A 20199-nucleotide genomic window follows, 5' to 3' on the forward strand; every position below is an offset into this window, starting at 1 on the left:
ATAGCCGCCGGGTTAAAACTCATACTTTCCAAGAAGGTGACCTGATGCTCCGGCTCATCCAGGACCAAACAGACATGCACAAGCTATCCCCACCTTGGGAAGGGCCCTTAGTGGTCAGAAAAAACCTGAACAACGGGTCATACTGCCTCATTGATATTCGAGACCATAAGGATTCACGTACATTGGAGGAGGAGACTCGTCGGCCGTGGAATATTGCTCATCTTCGGCCTTATTACACCTGAGCCACTGGCTCTTGTGTTGTACATATTTTTATCCATGTATATATTATGCACAAGTATAATAAAGTCGGCATCCCTGATAATTCAGGGCCTTTGTCATTTCATTTATGAGTATTTGAGTCTTTATTGTCAATTCATAAGATCACTTGGGGGCTTCCTGCTCATTGAGCATAGTTGTGACTACCCTCTTGATCCATCTTGCATGCCCTGTTAAAAATTTCTCGGGGCTTCCTCCTCATTGAGCATAGCTATGGTTACCCGATTAATCTGGCTTATACGCCTTGTTGCAAATCACTTGGGGGCTTATTGCCCAAGTTAAAGGTTACCAAAGAGAACTTGTTGCAAAGGCACAATTCAAACATAGGAATCCTGCCTTGAAGGCTTAATATATGTCACTTTGGGGCTCCCTGTTCAATGAACATAAATTTATTACATCCCTTTTGATCGGCTTGTATGCCAGGGGTGAACCACTAAATTCCGGTTTATCCTGCCTTGTATGCCTGCCACTCTGCCCAAGTAATCGTAGAATGACCCGTCGTACTCTTGTTAGTCACTCTTTTAAAGACCTTGAACTTGTCCAACGTCAAAATGGCGGCTGGTCATGTGAGGCCCGGCTTGCAGGTTTGAATGAAGGATTAACTTCGTGGTTGTGTGGCCCATGAACAACACTTGATATTGAGGCTTGGCAGCCTATTAAAGCCTTGTTTTGTCTTGATTTATTATTTTCTTTAAACATTGATTTGAGTTCAAATCTTTGTGCCATATTGACATATAGTTTAAAATGATTTAGGCCATGTAGCCTTAATCATTATGTTTCATATTTGAGCATACCTGAGGTTTTGGTGACCCGTTCTGGCTTTGGACGATAAGTTGCCAACATATTTGGATTATGCACTTGGAGTTATGTGCTCTAAGTCGTGGAACTGTCATCCTCACCGAATATGGCGACGTAAGACGGTAGTATGAGCCAATTTCACATGTATGTTTTACTTGTTATATATGAATATGCGAGGTTTTGATAACCCGCCCTGATTATAAGACTTTTAAAGTCATCCGGACATATTGTGTTGAGCATTATAAACCTCCCTGGGGTAAACCGCAAGGGCACATGTCATTTATATGTGCACATGCAGGCAGCACAACATTATTTGTTACGACCAGTCTGATGAATCAATATGAGGAAGCATAAACTATGGATCTTCATACATCAGAACGATGGTTTAACATGTTCAAAACATCAAAACATGCACGATGGCATGGCAGGTCATTGTTTTCAACTATCCTATTACAATGCTAACATGCAGCCCAAATGATTAAGTGTTTTTGACGCAAAAAGTATCAACATGATTAAGTGTTGGCGGAATAAGGTCCATGGCATCATGAACCGATGTTGGCACTATTGAGTTCTCCTTGGTATAAGTTGCCTGGTATTTTGACAAGTCTGTCTCCTCCGCTAGCTGTCTTGCCAAAGGCTCATTTCTTTTACGCACCTGGTGAAATCTACTGCTTCGCAGGGAGACCCGCCTTATTTGAGCCTTGGGCAACCAGTGGCTAACTCTTCTGGGTCAAGCTCTGTTTGCCATGCTTTTGCCCGGCTTAGCACGGTGATGGCACTGGCTCGAGCAGCTGATAGCTTTAGCTCTTCGACCCTCTATGGGAGCACAGACAATTTACCAACACTTCCTTGATGAGAGAAGGTGGTTGCTTCTTATGAGAGGCAGCAGAGATAGCCCGTTGAGCACCAGTGCACAACTACTCCACCAGGGTATATGCAGCTTTCAGTTTGACGCGCATGTCTTGACCCAGCTTGGAACTTCTGGAACCTACATTGGTAAAAATATTGATGAACCGTCTAATGATTGTTAAACATTGGTGTTAAAAGATTAAATTACAATGTTACTTACCAAAGATGGTGGCTGTCATGCTATTGATTCGATGCTTTAAGCCGGATAACTCATCAGTCACCGGCTTAAGAGCATCCTCAACATCTTCAACTCTCTTTAACAGAGTTGCCTTTTCAGTTCGCCGGATGGCTCTCTCAGCACTGAAATCCTTCTTCAGCTTTTCAGTGTTTTCCAAAGCGATTTTCAATTCTGATTTGGCTTTGGAAGTTTCAGATTGTTGGGACTTGATGTTCAGTTGTAGATCAATGACTTGAGTTCTTTCATACTTAACTCAACCTGCAATGAACAGAGACATGCAATATTATTATCTTCTTCTTGGAAGTCCCAAGCATAATACAAGTATTTTACTTGGCACTTGGGGGCTAATGCACGTTGCTCTTTTAAGGCAAATCTTTAATGACCCGGTTTAGCTATGAAGACTAAGCTGGCCCTTGGGGGCTACATATTTGAATTTGTTCATAAAATATCATAATAAGTCCTAGATTAGCTATGTAGCTTAAGCCAGCCCTTGGGGACTACATATGTGGATTTTTGTACTACAGCTTGAAGACCCGGCTTAACTTTGTACTTTTTAAGCTGGCCCTTGGGGGCTACATGTTATGATTCAGCAGTTACAAATTACAATGGTATAGCTACAAGATAAAAAAAGGCTTTTTAAAGTCTACAGCATATTCAATTCTTTCTAATACAGTAGACTTGGTGGCTGACAGATATATACTTATATGAGAAGATTTTATTCGTGCTTACCTCAAAGCGCTCCTTCATAAGATTGACTAAGCCGACTTTGAAGTCACGGCTATTATGAAGGCGGTTCAGATAAACCGCGTGAATATCTTGAGCATTGAATTGAGCATAACTCTCCATGTCCAACTTCCACTTCCCCTTTTCAGTAGCTGGAAATTCTTCCTTACCGAAATGTTTGGCCAGGACCATGGAATTCCCTAGTTCATTGTACCTGGTGCCGATGACCACAACATCTTCAACTTCTTTAGTAGGCTTGGCCGGGCTTGGCGGTTTAGCACCTGATGCATCAATAGTCATGGGGTCCATAGAGGCCTCTGGAATTATTGGTGGCGGCTCGTCAGCAAGGTTTTCAAGATTCTGAAATGAAGCTTCAGACTCGGACAGTTGTTGTTCCGGCTCATGCTCCTTGGGGTCCTCAACCTGCTTATTTATTTTGCCCATATTGCTTGGTTTGGCCATTCTGCTGACAAAGGAAAAACAAAGAGATCAGTATATATGTTTACAAAGTTAGAATAATGAAGGCAAGAATTGTTACCCAGGGGCAATCTTGAAAGCTGGGATATGAGTCCCGTTTGAGTCGCGAGAAGAGGAATTTGAAGTGCCCTGATAGTTTGAATCAGAAGGGTTAAGAGGTTGTCGAACAAGACCCGCCTTTGGAAAAGCTAAGTCGGAAAGCTGTGAAACCTCTACTCGGCGCTTGCGAGGAGCCAGTGTGTTGGGTAAGTCAGAGGAGAGAATATCACCACCGCTATTCCGGGTCGTGCGACGAACTTAATGTTGTTGTCTCTTCAAAAGAAAGTTGGGATCCAAGTAAGCTAAGGGGTGAGAAAACCTTACTTTCTGGCTCGCTTGTAGAGTTTTCTATCTCAACAGAGGCTCTGAGTCAGAGGAAAGGATAGTTACCTCTTCACCATCTGCGTTGTTGGCCTCCGCTTCGTCCTGATGGTAATCAGTGTCAATAAGATGATTAAAAAATGAGCCAAGGGAGTCAAGTTCTACCTCCGACTCAAAATCATCCAAAAAAAGCTACTCTGATATGTTGGTCTTCTTCTTGGCAAGCTTCTTGATAGCCTTGTTCTTTGTCCTGGCCTTTTTTGTCGGCTTATCCTGGAGTTTCTTCTTCCAAAACGAGGAATCAGCCTGCAGAAATTCAAAGTAAGAATTTTGAAAGCAGATTGACAGATAATGAATAAAAGGGAAAATTGTTTAAAGTACTTACATCTAGAGCTTTGTTGAGTGTATAAAAAGGAGCTAAGCCGGTCTTGCTACAATCCTTCCAACTCTCATTAAGAAGGGACTTCGTCATTGTATTGATAGCGTCGTCATCCATTTCTATTTGGCAATGTCGTTGGGAATCTTTGACGCTATCATTAAGCCGGGCCGGCGGCTTAAAGGTAGGATCCTCCATGTGACCAAACATCGAACTAGGTCAACTCCAGTCAAGCCATTGGCCATTAAGGCTCTAATGTTTGAAAAAATGGGCATATATTTGGCCCGAGCTTCTGTGCTGATCTACTCTGGGAGATGGTGTCTGTTGCTAAGCTGGTGTTCGCGGAAACCCGGCAGAGGATTTTCGCCTACTCGAGATGTGTCTTGACAATAAAACCATGTCTGGTTCTAGTCCTTAGGATGACTATGAAGTGAAGTAGCAGTGAAAGTGGCTTCTTTCTATCTCTGGATGGAAACGCCGGCAAGTTCTAAGCTAGGCCCGTCGGTGAATTCAGTCTGCTGGTTCAAGTAATAGAATTCCCTAAATAGCTCTAAAGTGGGCTCTTGTTGGAGATACACCTCTCAAAAAACTTGAAAGTTGCATATGTTTGAAACAGAGTTGGGCCCGATGTCTTGAGGATGGAGTTTAAAGAAATTTAGCACATCACGAAAGAATCTTGAGCCAGGTCGGGTGAACTCACGAAGCATGTGATCAGTGAAAACTACAACTTTGACCTCTTTGGGGGCGGGTCTGGCTTCATCTCCAGGAACCATCCAATGGATATCCTCTTTTGGGGCTAAGACGCCCACTTTGACATGATCGTTAAGAGCTTCCTCCGTGACAGTGGAGACGACCCAGTTGCATGAAGTAACAATTTTTGTCATTTTTGTTGAGAAAAGTCCTAGAAAGAAAGGTATTGCCGGGTTAAGAATATGATGTTAAACCGGCAAGTGATTTGAGGGCAGGTATGCAAAGCAAGATTGATTGATATACAAGGATGAGTGTTATAAAGATTGGTATGATTAAACTGGCAAGGAATAGCCGGGTTATGTTACCATATTACATTGACGGTTCAAAATGATTCAAAGTTAGGCCGACAGGTATTTGGCAGGTTGTAAGTTGTTGTTTGAACCGCCATGATTAGCTAATGCCTACATATCTGGAATAGAGCTGAATTTTACCAAGTGTTAAATAAACAGGTTCCACAGATTGGTTCTACGATTTTGGATCTACAACAACTCGAAAATAAAAAATAAAGTTTAACCTAGTTACAGCGGCGGAAGAACGCGCGAGCTGGGCGTTGCGTCTCAGTAGGACAGAACGCATCTACGTTTCAAAACAAGGGCTAAAACTGCTGCCGCACTAAGCCTATACTATGGTTGGATCAAACAAATCATCAGCAAGGGGACACTGGGGAAGTTTTTGATGAATGTTGCAGAACTTCGATGAATGGAGGGAACCCTAGTGCAGATCTAAGACGAAGCAGGAAAGGCATGTTGGTGCTGATGAACAGTAGAGGAGCGCCGTGATTTCTGGACACGACCAGGGTGATGCAGTGGCCGGAGTTGAGGATGCTGGAGATGACAGCGGCGAAGCTCGGGCTATGCTGGACGGCGTGAGGTGGAAGAGGAAGATGTGAGGGCAGGGGTAAAAAGTGAAAAGGAGGACTCCCTGCCCCTATTTATAAGGAAGTGGATAGATGGCATGCGCGGGAAGCGAGGAGGCAAAAAAATGATTATGTGGCTATGGTGGATGCCTCGATTTTCAGGAGGTCCATAAAAGATAAAGATTCATTGAGAATCATGGCCCTTGTGTGGAATTAAGGTGCATGACATCATGGAGGGTTACTACGGTTCGGTGATGTGACATCATGGCAGGTTACATTGAATTGGTAAAAGTTAATGAAAGAAGAATCTGCTAAGTCAAGTGATGAAGATTGATGTGAACCAGTTCCAATCAACCTGGGGCCTAATGTTGGGGATATAACTCCTAGCTATGACCCTCCTAGGAGGGGCCGAGTCATGCCATTGACGACTTAAGCATGAAGCTGGCAGTTCATGGATCATGCTTGTTGAAGGCCCAAGGCCCGGAGGCGACTCAAGGCACAGAAAGATGAGCCGCCATATGTTTAACTTGTTCTGTAAGGCAAGCTTAATTAGAAACCAAGCCGGTCACGTTTGTGTGAGCCGGCCGGGACTCTATAAGCCGCCGAGCACCAACCTATATATAAAGGGGTGACCCGGGGGTGGGTTAACTCAAGAAACAACCTATCGAGTACTAGGTCAAGCATATTTGCTCCCTGGTAATCGAAACCAAGCAATACAATCAAAAGCAGGTGTAGGCTTTTACCTCATCGAGAGGGGCCAAAACTGGGTAAAATCCATGTGTCCTTTGTCCCGTTCAACCCCTTTAAGCTAACCTAGTTGCGATGGCTCCACACCTAAGTCCTTTTGCTAGGGCACCTGTCGTGTTAAATCCACGCCACTCACTGTTCGACCCATTTTGCATATAGGGAAATGAGATGTCGACAAACATCAGTCAAGTCAATAATCTCAGAAAGATTGTTAGGATAAAGAAACTTGCGATGGATAACAACAAGATCTTTGTTTGCACAATGAAGAAGACATCAGTCAACTACAGGATGGTACTAACTATTTACCTTGTTTTTACCCCTTGTGCCATTTCAAAATTTATAATGGCAATTTAGACGTATATTTGGTTTTAGTACATTCCAAAGCAATTCACAGATGATTACCTCTCAAACCTTGCTCATCGTCCCCCTGAAGAAGGCCAGGTCGTGCCGACGCCTCATGAAGGCGAACAGGTGGTATTCGTCCCTCACTTCATTCCAGGACTAGGTTTCCCCTCCATCGTTCGTTCAAGGGTTGATGTTCTACTATGGCTTTGACTTCCACGACCTGGCTCCGAATTCTTTCCTCCATATCTCGGCATTCATCATCATTTGTGAGGCCTTCCTCCAGGTCAAGCCACACTTTGGCCTATGGCTGAAGGTTTATAATGTTATGCCGAAGATCGTCGCCAGCATGTAGATTGCGGGGGCTCCATGGTGAGTAGGCTTACCACTCAGCTGGCCGGAGGGCGTGTTTGTAGAAATGGCCAAGGTCTGGCAAAAGGAATGGTTCTACATCATAGAGTCCCATGACGCAACCTGGGCTGCTGCTCCAGAATTCAGATCTGGGCCCCCAGTGAGGTTAACCTCATGGACCAGAAAGGGCCTTGACTGGGGCTCTACCACCAAAGTGGAAGCGCGGCAAACATGCGTCTCCAATATGATAAAGGCGGGGGCCGCACTGACCAATGTGGTCCAGATTATCATCTGCCGTGATCTCCTACCTTGCCAATGCCGAGCCACCCTAATATGGCCCTAGAAGCCCATAGACCCCCGCACCTCGCAGTACCTCCACGATACCACCCGCGAGAAACTGTGGAGGGCGTTGTTCAAGCCACAGAAGAAGTTGTTGAATCACATGGAGGACATCGGCCTTGATGCCAAGAACCCTGACCTGGAATGTTGCCTAACATGTTCATCACATATTCTTTTGTTTTGTAGCATGGACATTTGGACTTCTATATGATTCAAAGCAATAGTCTAGTTTTGACTTGAGGATTTCAATACTCAACCATATCAACAAGCAACCATGTCTTTCAAAATATCAACACTAAAGCAAGTTATCTCTAGCCCATTATGCTCAATTATTGACCCATTCATGAAACACACTCGCCTATTAGCTACACCCAATGCTCAAGTACGATCATAGTGCCCCTTAGTTGGTGCTTTATTAGAGAAAGGCCCTTCATAGAGGGAAGTAGGGACTTTTAGAGGTGCCAGAGATCAAAGCAAAAAAAAGATATAAAACATTTTGGGTGGCCTGCTTTTCCTCTCAACGAAAATGATCGAGTAGTTCCCAATAATTTCCATGCTAGATATATCATAGGAAGTTCCCAAACATAAAATAAAGTTTATTCCTTTTTCCACCATACTTTCACATTCCATGGCTAGCCATATCCATGTGTACCGTCCATACCAACACTTTCCAAGGAATTTATTATTTGACAACATAAAGTAAATTCTTTTTTCATTTGGGACTGCGCATCCCTAATACCTTTGTCGCACTCTCTGCAATGACAAGTGAGTAAGCACTCATCCTGAGAATAACACATCTAGCATGGAAAAATATCAGCGACCCCCTACCGTTTCAGGAGCGGTACGGGCATACAAAAAGGAAAATTATTTTGAAAATTAGAGATGGAACATACAAATTTGCTTAGAACGACACAGAATTACCACATATAGGTAACTATGGTGGACTCATATGGCAAAACTGGTTTAAAGGGTTTTGGATGCACACGTACTAATCATACTTAGTACAAGTGGAGGCTAGCAAAAGATTGAGAAGCATCCAACCAAGACACGAAAAATCACATAAGCGAGCATTAAGCATAACTAACACCGAATAATGCACCATAAGTAGGATGCAATTTCATTGCGTAACTATTGACTTTCATGCTTGCATAGGGAATCACAAACCTTAATACCAATATTCTTACTAAAGCATAATTACTCATCAACATGACTCACATATCATTATCATCATATCGCAAAACTATTACAAAGAATCTAGTTTAATTTATCCAATGATCTTCATGAAAAAATTTATTTTATCCCTCTAGGATATCTATCACTTTGGGACTAGTTTCATATGTTGCTTTTGATAAGCTCAAACAAATTTAAGTGAAGAACATGAGCATAAAAATATCTTCTCTCAAAGTGAAGAATGAGAGAATTTCTTCAAAATTTTACTAACTGTCAAATAATACTAAGTGAAGCATGAGAGAATTTCTTCGAAAATATTAAAGCACACCGTGCTCAAAAATATATAAGTGAAGCACTAGAGCAATTCCGTTCCTCAAAATTTTTAAGTGTAGCCTAAAGAGCAATTCAAACAAATCATAGCATAATTTTAGCTCTCTCAAATAGGTGTGTCCATCAAGGATAGATGACACAAACTAAAAAGCAAAACAAACAAAGACTCATATAATACAAGACTCTCCAAGCAAAACTGATGATATGTGATGAAAAATATAGTTCCAAGTAAAATACCGATGGTCGTTAGAAGAAAGAGGGGATGCCACCCGGGGCAGACCCAAGCTTAGTTTCTTGTTCCTCTTTGGATAATTACTTGGGGTTCCATGGGGCATCCCCAAGCTTAGGCTCTTCTTACTCCTTATTCCTTCATCCACCATGGTCTCACCTAAAACTTGAAAACTTCAATCACACAAAACTCAACAAAACCTTCGTGAGATCCGTTACTATAGCAAATCAAATCACCACTCTAAGTACTATTGCAAACCGATTCATATTTTATTTTTGCATTATATCTACTATATTCCAACTTTCTTATGGCTTATACCCCCCAGATAAAGTCCATAGATTCATCAAAATAAGCACACAACACAAAGAAAACGGAATCTGTCAAAAACAAAATAGTCTGTAGTAATCTTAATACTTCGTATACTTCTGAACTCCAAAAATTCCTAAAAAATAGGAAAACGTAGGAAATTTGTATATAAATCTTGTGTAAAAAATTCAGAATTTTTTCACGCTTCTGTAAATTTAAACAATTCTGTCACTAGCGCACAAAGTTTCAGTTTTCCAACAAGATCAAATCAACTATCACCCAACATGATCCCAAAGGCTTTGCTTGGCCCAGACACTAATTAAAACATAAAAACACAATCATAACAGTAGCATAATTGTGCAAACACTCAATATAGAAATAAAAAGGCAAAAATAAAATTTATTCATTAGGTTACCTCCCAACAAGCACTAACGTTTTACGCCCTTAGCTAGGCATAGAGAATAGATATAAGTGTTGTCATCTTTAGTTCTAGATCCATAGGATGCCCTCATGATTGATTCATATGGTGGCTTAATTCTTGTTCTAGGTAATTGATCCATTCCCTTTCTTAGTGGAAATTGAAATTTAATATTGCCTTCTTTCAATCAATCACGACACCTATAGTGCGTAAAGACGGTCACCAAGTATAATTGGGGAAGACGGATTGCAATCAATATCAAGAACAATAAAATATATTGGCACATAATTACTATTTGCAAGAATAAGAACATCATTAATTCTTCCCAAAGGCTTTTTAATACTAGAATCCGCCAAGTGCAAATTAAGATAACATTCTTCAATATCGGTAAGACCAAGCACATCACATAAAGCTTTTGGAATTGTGGAAGCGCTAGCACCCAAATCACATAAAGCGAAACACTCATAATTTTTAATCTTGACTTTGATAGTAGGTTCCCATTCATCATGTAATTTTCTAGGAATTGAGATTTCTAATTCCAATTTCTCTTCCAAAGCTTTCATCATGGCATTTACGATATGTTCAGTAAAAGTTGTATCTGGTTCATAAGCATGGGGTGAATTTATCATGGGTTGCAACAAAGAAATACTATCAATCTAAGAGCAATTATCATAATTAAAGTCTTTGTAATCCAAAAGAGTGGGCACATCACTAGTTAAAGTTTTGACCTCTCGAAACCCACTTTTAACCAAAATTTCATCAATTTTTTCACACTCCAAATTATCGGGACACCTTCTAGATAAAGTTGACTCTTCTTCAGTCCCTTTATCAGCAATCTTAATTTTACTAAACAAAGAATCAATAGAAGAAACAACAATCATTTTAAGATCTTCATCATTTTTATCTTCTAACGAGATTGGTTTAGCGGCCATTTGATTTACTAGGGTAGCTCGTGCATCAGATATTTTTCCTAGCAAACTTTCAGCAAAAGCATACTTAGATTGAAGATTACAAACTTCTCTACTAAATCAAGTTGTTTTGTTATAGCATCCAGCACAACAGAGAGTTCCTTAAGTTCTTCGGTAAAATATTTATTATGCTCAAATTGTGTAGTCATATATTCCTTAGTACTTTTCGCAATTTCAAGCAAAATAGAACATCATAATATTTTCTTTGAGGCATCATGACTACACAAACAAGATTCCACACAAAAACAGATCTAGCGAGAAACACGGCGAACGAAAAACAAGGGCGAATAGAACGACATTTTTTGTGAAGTGCGGTTGATGAAAACAAGAGGCAAATGGAAAATAATGTAAATTGCATGGAGATGAGATTTGTGATTAGGAACCTGATAGATGTTGATGATGTCTCCCCGGTAATGGCGCCAAAAATCGACAAGTTGATGGGAGACTATCTTGACTTGATCGTCCCCGTCAATGGCGCCAGAAATCCTTTCTTGATAGCTCATATCCGTGTCAGTATTTTCCTGAAGAGGAAGAGATGATGCAGTACGACTTTGGAAGGTCTTTCCCTCATTTATGAAACCAAGGTTACCAAACCAGTAGGAGAACCAAGCAACACTATGTAAACGGTACCTGCACACAAAGAAAAAATACTTGCAACCCGACGCGTGAGAGGGGTTATCAATCCCTCATGGGTAAAAGATAGATTGGTCTGTATGGTTTTGGCAGATCTCAAAATAGAACAAAATAAAATAAACAAGGAAAAAGTACAGCAAGGTATTTTTGGGTTTTCAGAATAATCGATCTGTAAACAAAAGCAAATAAAAATAGACCTCAAAGAAAATATGATAGAGAATAGACCCGGGGCCCATAGATTTCACTAGTGGCTTCCCCCGAGAAAAACAACATACAGCGAGTAAACAATTTACTGTTGGGCAATTGATAGAACTTCAAATAATTATGACGATATCCAGGTAATGATCATTATATAGGGATCATGTCCAAGATTAGTAGGCCGACTCCTACCCGCTTCTACTACTATTGCTACACAAATCGACTGCTATCCAGCATGCATCTAGTGTATTAAGCTCTTGGAGAAATGGAGTAATGCAATAAGAACGATGACATGATGTAGACAAGATCTATTCATGTAGGAATAGAACCCATCTTGTTATCCTTAATAGCAGCGATCAATACGTGTCTTGCTTCCCCTTCTGTCACTGGGAAAAACACCGCACGACCGAACCCATCACAAAGCACCTCTTCCCATGGCAAGAAAAATTGATCTAGTTGGCCTAACTAAACCAAATATTTGAAGAAGAAATACGAGGCTATAAGTAATCATGTATATAAGAGATCAAAACTCAAATAAATTTCATGGACAAAATAGATCTGATCATAAGCTCAAAGTTCATTGGATCCCAACAAACACACCGTAAAAAGAGTTACATCAAATAGATCTCCAAGAGACCATTGTATTGAGAATCAAAAGAGAGAGAGGAAGCCATCTAGATATTGCCTACGGACCCGTAGGTCTACAATGAACTACTCACGCATCATCGGAGAGGCACCAATGAGGATGATGAACCCCTTCGTGATGGTGTCTAGATTGGATCTGGTGGTTCTAGAACTTGCGGCGGCTGGAATTGTGTTTCGTCAACTCCCCTAGGGTTTTTGGATTTTCGGGGTATTATAGAGAAAATAGGCGGTGCGGGAGGCCACCAAGGTGGGAACAACTCACCAGGGCGCGCCTGGGCCCTCAAGCGTGCTCAGGTGGGTTGTGCTCCCCTCGGGGCACCCCTCTGGTACTTCTTTGGCCCATCTTGTGTCTTCTGGTCCAGAAAAAATCTCCAAAAAGTTTCGCTGCATTTGTACTCCGTTTGGTCTTGATTTTCTATGAAGTAAAAAACAAGCAAAAAAACAACAACTGACATTGGGAACTATGTCAATAGGTTAGTCCCAAAATATGATATAAAGTTTCTATAAAATGATTGTAAAATATCCAAGAATGTTAATATAACAACATGGAACAAGCAAAAATTATAGATACGCTGGACACGTATGAAACCCCCCAAGGAGGTAATGTAATATGGTCCCTTTTGTGTTTGGATATTTACTATCTCACTATGATCCTCAGCTCCTTCATCTTGTTTTCCAGGGCTGGCTTAAGAAATCTGAGGAAATGGATTTTCCAGCGCCACTACTTGAAGACCCAATGCCAGCCTTGTTACAAGAGATGTTGATCGCGGCACCTTACAAGGTGCCAGGGAAAAAGGAGAAGAAGAAAAACAATGCACCCGAGGCCAGGGAGGGCCTCCACACAAGAGGCCATCCGGATAGCAAATTCGGAGACACCGCGGCCACCCCTGTCCAAGACGAGGATGAGGATGAGGACGAAGAGGAGAGTGACTCCTTCAGATCCAAGAAGAGAGTGGTGTCGGCCGAAGCCGAACGAGAACACCCTCCCCCAGCTCCGAAGAGGAGGGGAAGGGGAAAACTATCATACCTAATGACAGCTCGGACTCCAATAAGGAGTCTGCAGCCTCGGAGAAGACCTCGGAGCGGGTTCGTAGAGTCAAGCCCCGCCCTAAAAGGTAAGAATCCAAAGTCTGTCCGGGTATCAGTTTTACCAACCCATTACTAAAATTATGTGTTCTTTAGTGCTGCAGCCCGCCCCACGACCTCCCTACTGACCAAAGGTGAGAGGGAACTTCTCCGCCATCCGATCTGGCGGAAAGTGGAAGTGCGTCGCACTCTATGCCTCCTCCGGTCATCGGAGAGACCGGGGAGGTGCTGTCCTAGAGGACCCCACCCGTACCGAACAAGGGGGGGATGGGGATATTGGCATGGCCGAGGCTAATGCTTTGGACACAAAAGACAAGGAGAAGGAGCTCGAGTAAGCCATGTCCTCCCAGACGATGATTCTAGATCCTGAACGGCCCTTCGAAGCGACGCAACCGCCTTCCACCGAAGGCGGAGCAGGGGCCCCGCCGCCCATGCCGAACACCGAGGGACGGGGTGTGGCTAAATGGCCGGACATGATGGAGGAGGCTATCAAAAGCTACTCCATAGTCGTCGAACACCGCATGTTGATGGGTGCAGTTTTGCAGAATGTTCGGTCTGTTAACAGCGGACTGAAAGATGCTTTCGGTGGTCTCCTAACAGGCTTCAAGGTAAACAAAGTAATGCTTGCTTTTTTCCTTTGTAAGTAAGATTTGAGCGATCCTTATATGTGGCAGCCCCCGAGACTCTAGTAAGTTGCAAAGAAACCTAGCAAAGGATCAAAATTGTGAAAGACATCGGCCAAAGTATCATCTTGGTTCTATTTTGCAGGCATCGGTGTTGGAGGATGTTGCCAATGCTGCTGAGTTGGTGGAGATCATTCAGAAGTTGAAGGGCTCCAAGGAAGAACTCACTCTCATGAACAAGCAGCTAGACGAAGCACAAGGTTAGTCTGTTAAAAACATAGTCATTTGCATAGTTTACGTTTAAGTAAACTTTTCGAGGTGATCCATTAAGCAAGAAAATCACTTCAGCTGGTGCCGCAGAGGTTGAAAGCCTCAAGGCCAAGCTGCCGAAGGCGAAAACCGACGGAGCCGAACAGAAAGAGGCGGCCGAATGAATGGCCGTCGAGCTCACATCGGTGAAAAATGATAGTGAGAAGCACGAGGCCAGGGTGGCCGAGGTGCAACAAGAGCTCAAGGATGCCATCACGAGATGTGAGGACCTTGCGCAGAAGAATAAAGAGCATGCCATCGAGCTAGCAAAGATGAAGACAGAGGCTCAAGAAGCATGAACAGATGAGCGAGGTTCTTGGGAAGAGCTCCATCAGGCAAAGCAAATTGCGAATGGTAAGCAGTACTTACTACAAAGTGTCTTTGGTTGCAAAAGATTCGCGTTACTTACTTGGGTCCGGTGCTCCACAGGCACCTTTGAGGAGCTCCCAAGGAGCGTGGCCAATGCATCAAGATACTATGCGGCTCGAGAAGGTGACGCCGACCTGAGGCTATTCTGGGCGCAATTTTAAGCCCACGAGCACCCTCCCCTCCTTGTTAATCAAAAGAAACAGTTGATGGCGCTGCACCGAATGGTGGAGGCAGCCATGAAGGACCTTTGTGTCCGGCTGTGGCCCTCTGATCCCCTGCCGAGCAGCTATTTGGTATTGTGGCGAAGCTGTGTGATGTCGTGGGTCAAGTTAAGGCCGTCAAGTGCTTGGCGTGCATTGAAGGGGCTCTGATGGTGATACGTCTCCAACATATCTACAATTTTTGATTGTTCCATGTTGTTACATTATCATTCTTGCATGTTTTGCAATCATTTTATATCATTTTTTGGTTCTAACCAATTGACATAGTGCCCAGTGCCACTTGCTGGTTTCTGATTGTTTTTTACATCGCAGGAAATCAATACCAAACGGAGTCCGAACGCAGCGAAACTTTTTTTTGCTTTTTCTGGACCAGAAGACACTGTATGGGCCAAGAAACTACTAGAGGGGTGCTCCGACGGGAGCACAACCTACAAGGGCGCGCCTGGAGGCCCAGGCACGCCCAGGTGGGTTGTGCCAACCTCGGTGGCCTCCCGCACCGCCTCTTTGCTCTATAAATACCCCAATATTACAGAAACCCCGGGAGAGTCGAGGAAAATAAATTCCAGATGCCACAAGTTCCAGAAACACCAGATTCAATCTAGACACCATCACGGAGGGGTTCATCATGTCCATTGGTACCTCTCCGATGATGCGTGAGTACTTCATTGTAGAGCTACGGGTCCGTAGTTACTAGCTAGATGGCTACCTCTCTGTCTCTTGATTCTCAATACAATGGTCTCTCGGAGATCCATATGATGTAAGTCTTTTTGCGGTGTGTTTGTTGGGATCCGATGAACCTTGAGTTTATGATCAGATCTATGTTTTCATCCATGAAAATTATTTGAGTCTTCTTTGATCTTTTATATGCATGATTGATTATAGCCTCGTATTTCTTCTCTGATATTTGGGTTTGTTTGGCCAACTTGATCTATTTATGTTGCAATGGGAAGAGGTGCTTTGTGATGGGTTCGATCTTACGGTGCTTGATCCCAGTGACAGAAGGGGAAACAACACATATGTATCGTTGCTATTAAGGATAACAAGATGGGGTCTATTTCTACATAAATAGATCTTGTCTACATGATGTCATCATTCTTATTGCATCACTCCATTTTTTCATGAACTTAATACACTAGATGCATGCCGGATAGCGGTCGATGTGTGGAGTAATAGTAGTAGATGCAGGCAGGAGTCGGTGTACTAATCTTGGACGTGATGCCTATATAATGATCATTGCCTGGATATCGTCATAATTATTTGAAGTTCTATCAATTGCTCAACAGTAATTGTTTTCCCACCGTTTGCTATTTTTCTCGAGAGAAGCCACTAGTGAAACCTACGGCCCCCGGGTCTCTTCTTTAATATATTTGCCTTTGTGATCTATTTTATTTGCTTTTATTTTTAGTTCTATTAAACCAAAAATACAAAAATATCTTTCTGCACTTTATTTTATTTGCGCTCCATTTATCCTATCTATTACAACTTTATCCCGTCGCCTCGCCAATTTCTGGCACCGTTACCCGAAAGGGATTGACAACCCCTTTAACACGTCGGGTTGCGAGTATTTGTTATTTGTGTGCAGGGGTTGTTTACGTTGTGTTGTGTGGTTCTCCTACTGGTTCGATAACCTTGGTCTCATCACTGAGGGAAATACCTACCATTGTTGCGCTGCAGCATCCCTTCCTCTTTGGGGAAATACCGACATAGTTCTAGCAAACATCAAAAGGAATTTCTGGCGCCCTTGCCGGGGAGGATCATCAACATCAACCAGGTCCCTAATCACAAATCTCACCTCCTTGCAATTTACATTATTTGCCATTTGCCTCTCGTTTTCCTCTCCCCCACTTCACAAAAACTTGCCGTTTTATTCGCCCTCTATTTCATTCGCCGTTTTCTCGTCAGATCTGTTTTTGAGTGCAATCTTGTTGACCACCTTTTTGTTGTTATGGATAGTTCTTCCCCTTTTTGTTTTTGAGTGAAATCTTGTTTGGACGGCCGGCTTATGCTAAATTTATGGCACGACCTTGTTATGTTTATTTGTAGCTTAAGATTTTGGGTTATAAGGGTACCATCACGGTGCATGGCAACAAAAAGATAGATTTGGAGTGTGAAGAGGGCGACCCTGCCTATGCTGGGTCGGCTTGTGCAACGGAGGAGCTGAAGTTTTATAAAGATAATGTTGACCCGGCTGATATGACCCCCTTGAAGAAGCCAACCACACAGCAGGACCCACTATTGAAGTTTAAGTCGGCGGATGACACTAAACCGGTTAACTTCGTCCTTGGCGACTAATCCAAGTAGTTCATCATTAGTGCTAACATGGATTCGAAATAGGAAAGCGCGCTCATCGAGTTCATCCGTGAGAACCGGGACATTTTTGCATGGAAGCCTTCTGACATGCCAGGTGTACCGAGGGAACTTGCTGAGCACACTCTTAATATTGATTTGAAGTTTAAGCCGGTCAAAAAATTCCTTCGTTGTTTTAATGAAGAAAGGCGCAAGGCCATTGGTGAAGAAGTGGCCTGGCTCTTGGCGGCTGGGGATATTGTTGAAGTTTTTCATCCTGAATGGTTGGCTAACTCAGTGCTGGTACTTAAGAAGAACGACACTTGGCGTATGTGCATGGATTACACATACCTTAACAAGGCATGTCTGGCTGATCCTTTTGCTCTCCCTCGTATTGATCAGATCACTGATGCTATGGTGGGTTGTGAGCATTTGAGTTTTCTAGATGCTTATTCTTGTTATCATTAGATCAAGATGGCAGTTAAGGACCAGAAGAAGACATCCTTTATCACTCCAATTGGAGCCTTTGCTACATGTCTATGCCTTTTGGGCTCAAGAGTGCCCAGGCGACTTATCAGCATTGTGTTCAGAATTGTCTCCATAGCCAGATTGGACGCAATGTTCATGCTTATGTGGATGATATCGTTGTGAAATCCAGGAAGAAGGAGACCTTGATAGATGATCTGAAGGAGACCTTTGACAATCTCCGGGTTTACAAGATGATGCTTAACCCGGATAAATGTGTTTTTGGTGTGCCAGCGGGCAATCTCTTGGGTTTTCTAGTTTATGAGAGAGGTATTGAAGCTAACCCGGAGAAAATCAAGGCTATCACTTCTTTAGCTAAGCCGGCGTGTGTTAATGATGTTCAGTGTTTGGCGGGTCGTATTGCGGTCTTAAATCGGTTTATAAGCCGCCTGGGAGAAAAGGTTATTCCTCTGTACTAGATGATGAAGAAGACGAATCACTTTGTTTGGAGTGATGCTGCCAATGAGGCGTTCGAGGCTCTTAAGAAACAGTTGGCTGAGCCGCTGGTTCTGGCAGCTCCTATTGATAAGGAGCCCTTGCTTTTATATGTGGCTGCTAACAACAGAGCCGTTAGTGTGGCAGTTGTTGTGGAGAGGAAGGAGTCAGGCAAAGAATATCCGGTTCAAAGGCTAGTTTACTATGTCCGTGAGGTGCTAATTGAGTCTAAGAAGAGATACCCACATTGGCAGAAGCTAGTATATGGGGTATTCATGGCTAGTCACAAGTTGAAGCATTATTTCTTTGGTAATCCCATCACTATGGTCTGTTCTGCTCCTCTGGGGGATATTATTTAGAACAGAGAAGCTACAGGCCGGGTGGCTAAGTGGGCCATTGAATTTGGACCCCATGATTTGAAATATGTGCCTCAAACAGCCATTAAGTCTCAGGCCCTTGTTGATTTCTTCAATGACTGGACAGAGTTGCAGATGCCCGAGGATAAGCCGGATAATACATATTGGACTATTCATTTTGAAGGATCTAGGCAGTTGGAAGGCTTGGGGGCTAGAGTTATTTTGACTTCCCCACGAGGTGATAAGTTTTGCTATGTTTTGAGGCTGATGTTTCCTTGCACTAACAATGCAGCTGGATATGAGGCTTTACATCATGGTCTTCAGATGGCTAAGGAGATGAACCTAAGCCGGGTTAGGTGTTTGGCGATTCATATCTGGTGGATCAGCAAGTCTCAGGAACTTGGGATTCCAAAGACCCGCTCATGGCGACTTATCACCAAGAGGTTGATGATATTGCTGGTCATTTCAAGGGTTATCAGGTGGAGCACATTGATCGCATGAAAAATGAGGCCGCTGATGCTTTAAGCTGGCAGGTGTCCCAGGTACACCGGTACCACCTAATATTTTTCTTGATGTTCTGAATAATCCTTCAGTTAAATTACCTACAGAAGAGGATCTTGCTATCCCTAACCCGGAGGCATAGTTGGTGGCGCCTCCTCATGCTATTCCTGATTGGACAGTCCCATATTTGGCTTATATGACCCGGGGTGAGTTACCTGATGATGAAACTTTGGCCAGGCAAATAACCCGGAGGTCTAAGTCAATGACCATTGTCAATGGCGAGTTACACCGATGTAGTGTTACAGGGGTGTTTCAGCGATGTATTTCTCCTGAGGAGGATTGTGAGATTCTAAGGGAGATTCATGAAGGAGATTGTGGCCATCATGCTGGCTCTAAGTCTCTTATCATCAAGGCTTTTCATCATGGGTTTTATTGGCTGATGGCTCATGCTGATGCGAAGATCTGGTTAGCAAGTGAGATGGCTGTCAGAAATTTTCCAAACGGGCTCATGTGCCGGCTCAAGAATTGAGGATGATTCCAATTAATTGGTCATTCGTAGTTTGGGGCTTGGATATGGTAGGACCTTTCAACAGGTCCAAGGATAAAAAGACCAACCTTTTGGTGGCGGTTGATAAGTTCATAAAGTGGGTCGAGGCAGAGCCGGTCAGCAAGTGTGATGCGGAAATGATGGTTCAATTCATTAAAAAGGTGATTTTCTGTTTTGGCTATCCTCATAGCATCATAACTGATAATGGCACTAACCTGTCTAAGGGTGCTATGAAAGAATTCTGCCAACAAGAGCATATTCATCTTGATGTTTCATCAGTAGCTCACCCTCAGTCCAATGGTCAAGCCAAAAGGGCCAATCAAGAAATCTTGAAAGGTATAAAGCCCCGGCTTATGGTCCCTTTGCAGACAACGTCGAGTTGTTTGGTCGAGGAGTTACCCTCAGTGCTTTGGAGTATCAATACTATTCCCAACAGATCCACGGTTTATACACCTTTTTTCATGGGTTACGGAGCAGAGGCGGTTCTTCCCAGTGATATTCGTCACGACTCGGCCCGTTTGGCGGCTTATGTTGAAGCTGATAATGAAAAAGCATGTCAAGA

This window comes from Triticum aestivum, chromosome 4B (genome assembly GCF_018294505.1).
Source record: "Triticum aestivum cultivar Chinese Spring chromosome 4B, IWGSC CS RefSeq v2.1, whole genome shotgun sequence".
NCBI lineage: Eukaryota > Viridiplantae > Streptophyta > Magnoliopsida > Poales > Poaceae > Triticum > Triticum aestivum.